Source organism: Pinus tabuliformis, chromosome 9, assembly GCF_031772625.1.
Source record: "Pinus tabuliformis cultivar Carrire ecotype Pingquan chromosome 9, CPIR1, whole genome shotgun sequence".
NCBI lineage: Eukaryota > Viridiplantae > Streptophyta > Pinopsida > Pinales > Pinaceae > Pinus > Pinus tabuliformis.
The window spans coordinates 782,299,139-782,311,605 of record NC_142307.1 but is presented as its reverse complement, the minus strand read 5'-3'; positions in this window follow the sequence as shown (position 1 = coordinate 782,311,605).

Genomic DNA, 12,467 nt, shown 5'->3' with positions numbered 1-12,467 from the left:
GTTAGTCACTTAGTCCATTAGAACATGGAATGACATGAAGAAAGTGTTTTTGGATAGCTATTTGGATTATTGCATGCCTACCATTCACAAAGATGAAGTGTTCAAAATGATGCAAAGAGAGGATGAAAATTTAGAGGATTTAATTGAGAGATTCAACTATAACTTGAAAAGAGCAAAGATGGATAATTTAGATGAAGATACCTTTAAAGCTCTTCTATTAAAATCCATTAGAGATGACTGGATAGATATCCTTAACATGATGGGGAAGGGAGATATCTCTCAACTCCCATTAAGTGACATAGGAGAATTATGTGTTAATCTCTCAAGAGGAAAATCCAAAACTGGGAAAGGTCTAAGAGATCCTTCTCTTGTTAGAGTAAACAAATCTGCAACTGGATCAGTGAGTAGGGAAGAAATTCGGAATATGCTTGATGAATTTAAAATAGATATTCTAGGGAGCCTTAGTGAGCAAATAAACACCCTTAAGTTGCAAAACAAGTAGAAAACCGAGGCTGATGCTTTAGCTATTTTCTGTCCCAAATGCAAAAAAAACACGCTTTAAGAGAATGACCTTTGGACGCAAAAATCATAGAGACTTGTATGATTTGTTTAGAAAACCATAGGACCAAGGGTTGTCCTTCAATTCCAGGTTTTAAGGCTATTTTTCAAGAAGAAACAATTCCAAATTCAGTAGAATCTCTTTGCTTTGTCTCTAGAAGACCTTGGCAAGGGCCACAAAATCAAGGATTTAACAATCAAATGTATCTTTACCCCCACCAAATTGGAATTCTTGGCAGCAACATTGGCCTCAACCTCAATCTCAATCTCAACCTTGGGCTCAAGGAATAGAAAATCCTTATGGAATATTTTCTCAATATTATCAATATCCTCCATCATATCAGAATTATCCTCCCCCACAAATTCTGCAACAAAATCATTAGCCACAACTTCAAAATCAGAACCCTCAACTTTCACTACCATTTCCACAACAAAATCCACAACAGATTCCACAAAAAAACCAAAATCCTCAACTCTTACTACCATTTCAGCAAAGACCAAATCAGCTACCTACCCAACCATTACCAAACCCCAACAGTAAAAATCCTCGGAATACTTACGTGGTGGAAGGAAAACAATTTCCAACTTATATGATCACTCCTATAGATCTCAATGATCTTCAATTAAGATCTGGTAGGATATTACAAAAGGAAAGGCCTTCTGTAGTTATTCAAGAACAAGAAAATTATGAGGAAGATTCTCTATAGCCCAATAAAAGTTTTGAAGGAACATCTCTCCAAAACCAAAATACTAAAAATGAAAATTAGAAAGAATCAGTGAACTCAACTCCTATCATTGAGCAACCAGTATCTACTTCTGCACCTCCTTTTCCTGAAAGATTACAAGTTGATAGAGGAGTAGAAAAGCAGACTATGTTGCCTAATTATGATTTCTTAGATGAATTGAAAAATGTCTGTATCAAAATCCCGTCGTTACAAGCCATTAAGGAGATTCCAATCCTAGCGAAAACAATAAAGGAGTTGAACATAAAGAAACTAGGAAGAAAAGCAAATGAAACAAAAAGAATTCACATGGTAGGAAAAATAGCAGATATAATGATGGGAAAAACTGCCATACAAAAATATGTAGATCCAGGAATTGTGAAAACACATATAAATGGTGTTGAAATTCCAAATACATTGATTAATTTAGGAGCAGCTATAAACATCATGAGAAAACAAACCATGGAACAACTCAAGCTTCCTAATCTTCTTTACACACCTACATTACTACAATTAGTAGATAGATCTGTAATCAAACCAAATGGTGTGTTAGAAGATATTTCAGTATCCTTAGATTCTTGGGAATACCCTGTTGATTTTATGATTTTAACCCCCAAGAACAATATAGGAGAACATCCACTTATATTAAGAAGACCTTGGCTAGCCACAGCTGATGCTTTCATTAGCTGTAGATTTGGTGACATGTATATTTCTGATGGGAATTCAACAAAGAAATTCACTCTATATCCTCTAACAAGAAAAATCACAGAAATAGATGACAAAGAATGGATTGATGATGAAAATGACATTCAACCTCTCTTTACTAATTCAGATATTAGTGAAGATAGTCAAATCTTGAATACAATGAAAAATTCTAAATCATCTCCAGAATATGAACATGATAAATTCCAAGAAAAATCTAATATTGAATATTTGTCATCTAGGCAGATGTATCTTTATTCTATGGAAGAATTTGGTAGCTCTACAATTGAAATCTTCCCAAGGAGAACATTGAACATAAACAATAACTTAGAGAAATTACAACAAGAAAAGCTAATCAAAACATTACAACAACATTCTGCTACATATGCATGGGAATATATTGCCATGAAAGGAATTAGTCCTAAGACTTGTATACATCACATCCACATTGAGGAAAATTGTAAACCCATCAGACAACCTCAAAGAAGGATGAATCCAAATCTTAGGGAAATTATGAAAGAAGAGCTGCAAAAACAGCTGAATGTAAACTTCATTTACCCAATTTTAGACTGCCAATAGGTTTCCCCTTTAGTGATTGTGCCTAAAAGGAACAGTAAATGGAGGGTGTGCATTGATTATCCTAAATTGAATAAAGCTACCCTTAAAGATCATTTTCCTTTGCCCTTTATAGATCAAGTGTTAGATACATTAGCAGGTAAGAAGTATTTCTCATTCTTGGATGGTTTTAGTGGTTATAATAAGATTCAGGTGGCACCTGAAGATGAAGATAAAACCACAGTTACTTGTCCATGGGAAACCTATTCCTACCTAGTACTTCCTTTTGGATTATGTAATGCACTTACAACATTCCAAAGGGCAGTACTAGGAATTTTTTTGATCTAATACATGATTGTGTAGAGGTATATACGGATGAATTTACAGTCTATGGGAATACAATTGAAGAAGCTTTGGAAAATTTGGAAAAAGTTCTTAAAAGATGTAAGGAATCAAACCTTTCACTAAGCCATGAAAAATGTTTTATGATGTTTACAAAAGGGATTGTTTTAGGACATCACATTTCAGGAGAAGGGATTAAAGTTGATAAATCTAAAGTTGAAGTCATCTCTCAATTATCAATTCCAAATTTCCAAAAGGATGTTATAAGTTTTCTAGGATTTACAGGATACTGTAGAAGATTTATAGAAAATTTCACTAAAATAACATCCTCACACTTCAAATTACTCACCAAGGATTGAAAATTAAATTGGAATCCTGATTGCCAGTTGGCATTTGAGACTTTAAAGACAAAAATTTATGAAGCACCCATATTGAGACGTCCAAATTGGAAAATACCTTTTCACATTTCAACAGATGCTTTAGATATAGCTCTGGGAGCTGTATTAGGACAAAAGGATTTGATTCCCTATTCCATCTACTATACAAGTAAGAATTTGACTCCCACTGAGTTAAATTATGCTATAACTGAAAAGGAATTTTTAGATGTTGTTCATGCCATCGACAAGTTTATACATTATATAACAGGCTATGAAACCTTTGTTCATACAGATCACTTTGCAATTAGATACTTAATGAATAAACCTATTACTAATGGCAGAGTTACAATATGGCTATTACTCTTGCAAGAATTCAATATTACTATGCTAGATAGACCTGGAAAAAAAACATAGTTGTTGATTTCTTGTCCAGAATTCAAAATATCAAAGATAACACTCCGGTTGAAGATAAGTTTCCCGATGAATATCTTTTTGTAGTGACTACTCAGACCCCTTGGTTTTCAGATATTTCCAATTACTTAGTCCCAGGGAAATTTCCTTCACATTTGTTTCCTAGAGAGAAAAGAAAAATCATTCAAATAAGTGCAAGATACTCATGGAACACTAATGAATTATACAAAACAGGTCCAGATCTCATGATCAGAAGATGTGTGAGGGAAGATTAAATGCCTGAGATTCTTAAGGCATGTCACGATGAACCATGTGGTGGACACTTTTCTGACAAGAGGACAACCTATAAAATCCTTTCTTTAGGATGTTATTGGCCATCCATCTTCAAGGATGCCAAAGAATATGTCAAGAGGTGTGACAACTGTCAAAATGGTAGGAAAACCTACTCCAAATGAAATGCCACTACAAATTTAGGTACTCATTGAACCTTTTGAAAAACGGCCTTGGATTTTTTTGGATCAATTAATCCCCCATCTAAGCAAAAGAAGTATATATTGGTATGCACTGATTATGTCACTAAATGGGTAGAGGCTAACACATTTCCTTTTGCTAATGAAAAATGTATAGTTAATTTTATTTTTGAGGACATCTTCACTCGTTTTGGTGTTCCAAGAGAAATTGTGACAGATCAGGGATCTCAATTTACATCTAAAATGGTGAAGAGGCTTGTGGAAGATTACAAGATCAAACATAGGAAATATACCCCCTATCATCCATAACAAAATGGTCAAGTTGAATTTACAAATAAGTTGATTGAAGGAATCCTCACTAAGACTATACATCTACATAGAAGAGATTGGGCAGAAAGGCTTCCTGAAGCCTTATGGGCTTATATAACTACATGGAGGAACACAACGGGACATACACCCTATGAACTTGTTTATGGAAAACAAGTCATATTCCTATAGAGTTTCAAATCAAAATCTTCAAGATGGAAATCCAATTGGGACTGGATTTATCAGAGGCACATAAACATAGATTGGAGCAACTCAATGAGCTTGATGAAATTAGGCAAGAAATAGTTCAAAGAACTAGTATAGTCCAACAACAGAGGGCTAAATGGCATGATAAATATATCAAGGAGAAGAAGTTTCAAGTAGGAGATTGGGCACTGTTGTTCGATTCAAAATTCAAAGATTTTCAAGGGAAGTTTCAAACTCATTGGCTTGGGCCATATGAAATTGAAGAAGTCTTTAATAATGGAGCAGTAAGGATAAGGAAAATAGATGGAAGAAAAATACCTCTTCTTGTGAATGGTCATCGGTTGAAGATATATCAGAAACCAATTTCAAGAGAGGAGTTCATTAATATTTTCTAGAATAACTCTGAAATGAAGCTAGTGAAGAAGAATTCTTCCTCTCCACTAGCTTAGTCTTAATTTTTCATAAAAAAATAAATAATAAATAATAAATAATAAATAATAAATTGTATGAGTTTGAAAACCAATCATTGATTGGCATACTTATACAGAAAATAGATGGTGAAAATCAGATGTTTCTAACATCCTATATTTTCCATTACCTTTATGTAATAAGTAGTGACAAAAAGCTACATTTATTTGCAGTTTAGAGTCCGCAAATTTATAGTCTCATTCCATCTCATTCTGTTTTCATTTTATTTTACAGTTCCATTTCATCTCATTGTCATATTCCATTTACATTTTATTTTTATAGTTTTACTCCATTTCACCCTATTTCCCATTTTATTTTACATCTCATTTCATCTCACTGTCATAACCCCTTTCCATTTAATTTTTACACTCATATTCCATAGCCATACTTCACTTTTCCTTCTTTCCACATTCTGCAGCTAATCTAATTCTGCAGCTACAACTTACTTATCAGCTTTGGCACAATTGTACAGCTCACAAATAAATCATGAATGCAGGAAATTAAAGAATCAATTTTTGGAAACCAAGCATGCTAAAAGTACCTGCAGATCAACACTAAAGGAGTTATCAAGCAAAAGGTTAAGTTCTAAAGGTAAAATGCAAAATTTATTTCAAACAACAAGTTAAAAACATAAGTCATATATAATACGAATAATTGTATGTCTCCTTAACAAGTCATCATTTGATTTGACTTCCACTTCATTATACCACATATCCACCACATTTTCCATGCTTGATACCAAACAGTCCATAATAATTTCATCATACCACATCTCCGCCACACTCTCCATACTCTGTACCTAAACGGTCCCTAATAACTCCATCTGTTAACGTTCAAGACTACGATGTGACCAACGTACACATGTCTCTCCAAACCCTCATTGTCTACTTATTCCATGCAAACTCGTAGTTATTTTTCACCATACTCACAGTTAGTCCATTTCATAAACCAGGAGAGTAATTCTGAAGTTTAAAAAATATTCTACGAAATAGAAGCCATGGGACTCATTGTTAGGACAGAGCCAGTAGGAGCAAAATATATGGAAGGATTCCCACAACTCAAAGAGATGCTGCAGAAGGTTGGATGGCTCAATTTCATTGAAAATTTTGATGGCTTCCACAAAGAGATCACAAAATCATTTTCTAGATCATTCGATTGTACAAAAGTAGAAATTGGAGACATTAAGTTTGCAGTAAGGGAATCCTACATAGCATAGGCTACAGAACTACCAAGACATGGTGAGAGATGGTTGAAAAACAAGGAATTTCACAATGAATCATGGAAAGTAATCCTCAAGAACCCAGGTATGGATGTCTCTGTGTTTAGAAAAGGAATTCCTATTTCAGCATTTAAAAATAAATGGAGAAGCATGCTTTTGATATTACAGAAATTCATTACCTTTGAGGGGAGATTTAGGTGCATGTATGTCTATCATATACATTTATTGATGAACTTTCTAGCAAATGGAAACATCAACCTCCCTTTCTTCCTTCTAAATAGTTTAAGAAGGATGGCTTCAAATGTACAGAAGAAAATAGAATTCATAGACACAACCATGTACCATCATGGGTTGGTAAAAATACTGGTTGAGTTTCATTTAAAAATAATAGGAGATACTTGGGAAAATTTCCTGATAAGAAGCTATTTGCAAGAGGCACCAGAATCACCTGAAGAGGGTAATGTCAGAAGGAGTAGGAGGAAGAAGACTGGTATAACCATTCAAAGAAAACCTAAGTCCTCCACACAGAAAAATGATGAAGAGCTAGTGTCTGAAAAATTGACAGAGTGTAGGGAGCAGATCAAGCAAAAAGGGAAGATGAAAAAGAACGCTGGTGGAATTACTGGAAACAAACCTGAATCGTCATTACAACAAAATCATGAACAATCAATCTATGAAAATTTTACAGAGATTAGGAAACAAATCAAGAAAAAAGAAAAGATAGGAAAGGACAAAAATGGTACAAAGGAGAATAACATAAGTCCTCTACAACTTAGAAGGAGCTCTAGTCTCTGAGGTATGATAAAGAAGGTATCATCAAAGGGAACAGAGTTAATAAATATAGAAGAAGAAACCCCAGTACCATCTCATAATAATGGTCCATTTACACACAGTCCTCAAATTCTCCTGAACAGTATTTCGAAGGCAACCCCAGCAGAGGATCTCCAGGCATAGACCCAGTGTAGCAACAATTTTATGACTATATAGAATCACTGGAGAAGAAAAGTGCCTCAATGTATCCAGAATCCTCAACCAATCCAGGACCCTCTATCAATCCACAAGGAATTCTAACTGACTCTCTCAAACATGAAATCTATGAGTTAGAGATATTGAACAGACATATCAAGAAAGAAAATGAAACCCTGAGGGAACAAAGTAAATTGGATAAAGCTGTTCATGATAATACAATACTGCAGCTAGGGCTATGGTACAAGAAGAATAGGAAGTTGAAGAGGAAGAATAGAAGCTTGAACAGAACAGTCATCAACCTTAAATACAGGCTTCTTATCAAGAAACCCAAGATGGCAGTCACTTCAAAGAAGAGTAAAAGAAGAAAATTAGATGTATCAACAGAAGTGTCTGAACAAACGCAATAGGAAAAGAAGAATTCACATTTTTGGCAAATTGCATGGGGACATGTAATAATTTTGTGGGGCTACGTTGAACCTCAGAATTACCATCTCCTTGACAACTTTACTCACTTCTTTCCCTTGATTTTCCATAAGAATATAGATCCCCATCAATGATAAATGATAGATCTTGTCTTAAGGAGGGCATTAAATGATTAACATGTTATATTTTTATGTTTTTTCTATTTGAATAAGTTTTTGCAAATTAGCTACAGAACACAACCTATTCTGCAGCTAACTATGTATTCCGTAGCTACTTCCATGTTCTAACAGGTTCCAGGTGTCAAACAAAGAAACTGGCCACATGGGCATCTCTGGAATCAGCTCCACATGAATACTATCCTAGTCACATAGCCCAGATCGATAAGAAAGCCAGCCCAAGACCACAGTCAAAGGTGGAGTCAAGAATATGAAACCCGGAAGCAATAGGACTCTTTGTCTACCCTTTCATGGTTAATTAATAAATCCAACAATTCTGTTGCAGCATTAACTCGGATCAGCCACTTGTGTTAATGGTTCTGTGCAACCATCTTGCTCGAATTCAAGTCACCTGTAGTTGATCAAACATTGACGCAGTCCTGTTGTGATACGTGTAGATCACCTGTAGCTAATTTTCCTCAAAGACATTTATGAATATTTTCTTTTAAATACCAGTTATACAGAACCGAGAAAGGGTTCGAAGTTTTTTATGTATTAAGTTTATACTTTCAGCTCTATAATTTTGGACTTTTGTTCCTGTTTATAATATAAAGTCATGTGTTGATCGATGATCATTTGAAAGAGAATTTTCAATTAGTTAGTAGCTCAACCCAATCAGTTGCAGAGGGCCCTTACACTGAAGGACGTTTTCTTTTCATTTGTTTTTCTATTCAGTTTTAATTTCACCATTTGTTTTTGCAGTGTTTCTAACCTAGGTTGATTTCTTGTAGTTTGATTTCCTTTAGTTATGATCAGTAGCATAATGTTAGAATTCAATTGTGCAGTCTTGTTTCTCCAATCCATTTCATAAAGGAAATGAATTTGCTTCTAAACAGAGTAAGGTTGAAAGTAATGAGAATGCATTGTTGACTAGTTCACTCACTATTTTTGTTATTTATTTCCTAGTTCAGATTTCCAAAGCACTGTGTTAATGAATGTTTTTTATCACCATTTCTAGCTGATACCCATCCTAAACTAAATGGTTAAACATTCACTTTACACAATGGTTGAAACCAATTAGTTACTTTCTGCATGTTTTATCTAGTTCTTTAGATCATAAAGTACAAAAAGTTGCTTGTATTCCATCTCAGAAGCTTATCTTTCAAAATTGAAGGTTTGAGTAACTAGAAGTACTTCAGTTAATTTCATTCTCTATATTTATTCCAACATGCCTTACAACTTCACCTTTTAACTTTAATAATTATATTCATGACTTAGGATTAATGAGAAGATAGGATAGATGCTCTGTTTTACCTTATTTTAACTTAGATTTGACTAGTTTTAAGCTCTTGGTTCACCTTTAGGAGGTTTAGATTTAGTTTCTCATAGTTCATTTTGTACATCATTAGGAATAAAAGAACATAAATCCCCCAAAAAATATAAAAGTACAAATCAACGAAGTAAGAAGGGTTAATTAAGCACATATAGTGCACTACACTTCATCATCTTACAAACCTCAATTGATAATTTATCCAAGCAATTTAGGACACTAAATTGACTAAAAAACATCATGTCTTATCCATGTACCTTTATCTGCAATCACTCATGATGAGATGACATCAAATCCATAAACCTCCTAGTCTACCATGATGCATTGTCATTCACTTTTGGACGCAGGTGACTGGGAGAGTGGACAAGGTTATGAAACTACGCAAGGCATATTTCCAGCTGGGATGTGGGCTTCAAACACTAGCAATGAAAATTGCGTAGAAGTTCCTCAAAGACTGAGATGGAAAAATCCAGATCAGTAGTGAATGTCTATGGGATTTTGCTCGGTTGGCGAGCAGATCTGTGCATTTTTTTGAGGGAAGCAGTGCAGGCAACAGAGGGGCTTGGCAGAAAAAACTATGCAACTCCTCTAGGGAGTTTGAAGCAGACTGCAAGAGTGCTAGTGCAAATCCTATGCAATTGCTGGGAGCATGACCTGCTGAACATCCTTGCGCGGTTTCTAAGTTGAGCGAGATGTTGTGCAACTAGGGGACTACTCATGAAATTTGTGCAGTTTTTTGGGTGAGCAGTAGGTCAGCTAACTGGGTCCCTGGCTAGAAAAAATGCACAATTTTTTTAGCTCGATAGTGATGGAAAATGGTTGTAGTTTCGGCACGTCTGCACAATTTCTTCAATCAGCAGAGCGGGCATGCTTTGCAGCTTTTGCACAATTTTTTAGGGGAGTTAGTCCTGTGGTCACTGCCCAGACAAACTCTCCAGTTAAACAGCTCGAGGGCTAGTTGATTTGATTGTGGGGAACGTAGAGTGAGATGGCTTGCTGAGAAAATCTATGTTATTCTGGGTGACAGTCGGTCCAGTCGATTCCAGGATTGTGCAGTGCAGGCTAACTAGGAGATAGCCTCTAGCTCTACGCAATTTTGGGCAGCAATACATGTTCACTAAGGGCTGAAATTGCACAATGTAGCTCAGTGAGGGTTTGACTATTGGAGGGTGATCCGAGCATCAGATATTCAACAAAATGGCTAAGTGTGTGATCGAGTGAACTTGTGCATACGCGACCTTACGAACACACACTCAACATGACTCAATGACAAGATGCCTCAAACCATGAAGGCAACATATACTTAGTGTGACTGACCGAGAGTGTGAGCGAAAAGCGTGACACTTGTGATAGATCGTTGAACGACCGCAATGACACTTGCGCGAAAGTGCATACAACTTCATGTGTGAGTGTGACAGATGTTTTAATAGCAAATACAACTTGTACACATGAAATGGGACCTTGTGCATGGCCAGAACATGGATGCAAGCGTGACATTGTGACCAACATGCAAAAATTTGTTCGTTGAACGGTCAAGCAAGGAAGGTGCAAGAATCAATGCGAGCTCATTAGATGAGCCTGAGTGCTTGCAAACATCAAGGAAAAACCCAAGGAAGGCTCTGAAATTGAATGCAGGCCAAAATTTTGGAGGGTGTTGCAACCGCTACAATGGGTATAAATTGGAAAAAATGAAATGTAGGTAGCCATTTCTACCACGACAAATTTGGCCCATGGAAATGACAGAGATGGCCCTCCCCTATGACATGACTTCCCTATGACAGGATTTTATGTCACATAACTAGCTTTAGGCTTGTTTTTCAACACAATCACTCAATAGTTGTTGTTGAGGTAAGATTTTCTATCCTTGATGATGTGAATTATTGCTACATCTATTGTTCACTATTTATCTTCTTTTACAATTTCAATACACTATTCCTCTCATTCACCTCTAATGTAAGTGGAATCTTAATATTATTGGGCTTGTGCATCTATGGTTCACTATGTATCTTCTTTTACATTTTCGATACCCTATTTTTCTCATTCATCTTTGACGTAAGTGGAATCTTAATCTTGTGGGCTTGTGCAAAAAGGAAAGATTATCACTTGTAGATATTGTTGTAGTGATAGGTTCCTTTAGAAGAATCTTATACTTGCCATTTTGTAGACCTATTAGATTTTCAGTTAAGGGGTAGGCCATTGTGGACTACAAAGATAACCCTATTTTAGTCAATATTAAATGAAACCACTGGTGAGTGGGTGGGGTGGCACCTTTAAATCAAATTAGAATAAAAAAAATTAACTAGAAATAGTGATTACTAGAATTGAGCCTATGACCCACACTATTTTCCATCCTTTTATTATGATCATATGAAATCGATGTTGAAATAAAAGACTAACCAAACCTTTAAGTCAATATATTCCACTGAGTGTCATGTCCTGAATCTCTTTCTTTCCAATATTAGTAATTATTTTCTTTAATGTCAATTTTTGTGACTGCACAAAACATTGAAATCAGTTTGATACTTGGACAAACATTGAAAGATATGAAATATAATGAAATTAATGTGTGAAGCACTTAAGCCAATGTACACAAATAGATTTTATTTATTGTAAAACATGAAAATAATTGTTAGTATCTCTTGTACAAGAAGTAAACCTAATACATTATCAATTTCAGGCATTTTACATCTTCAACATCAAACACATAGGCCTTGTTGTAGGTTTTCAACTCTAGATTTCTCATTTTTTCATTTCTTAAACCAATGTCCTAAAGCATTTTACATTGTATTATTAATGAAATAAATACATTGATGATTGAATAATAATGAAAAGAGAAATTGGGTGTTCATCTAAGAATTTTTATTAGAGGACTAATGGCTTGGGCTTATTCCATATTTACAAGAGAAATATGCACATAAATATTTCCCATTCGGGCACTGCACTTCTCTCACTCATCCTCGCTAATGCTAAACGTAACACTTCCCCTAAAACCTAGTCCACCCTTCAATTTTTTTACCATACTTTTAGTAATTTCATCATGTTAAGCATATCAATATGTATGTCCATCTCGCCAATGTTTCTCTTGGATATGAATCTTTAAACTCAAAAATGTTATCAAATCAAATGTACTCATGTGCATTGTGTTTCTAATTCTATTTCATTTCTCTGTTAATATTCAAGAAATTTATTTAATCCCATATTCTAACATTTCAAAAACTTAGTGTATCTATAGAAATAATCCCATTGAAAATAC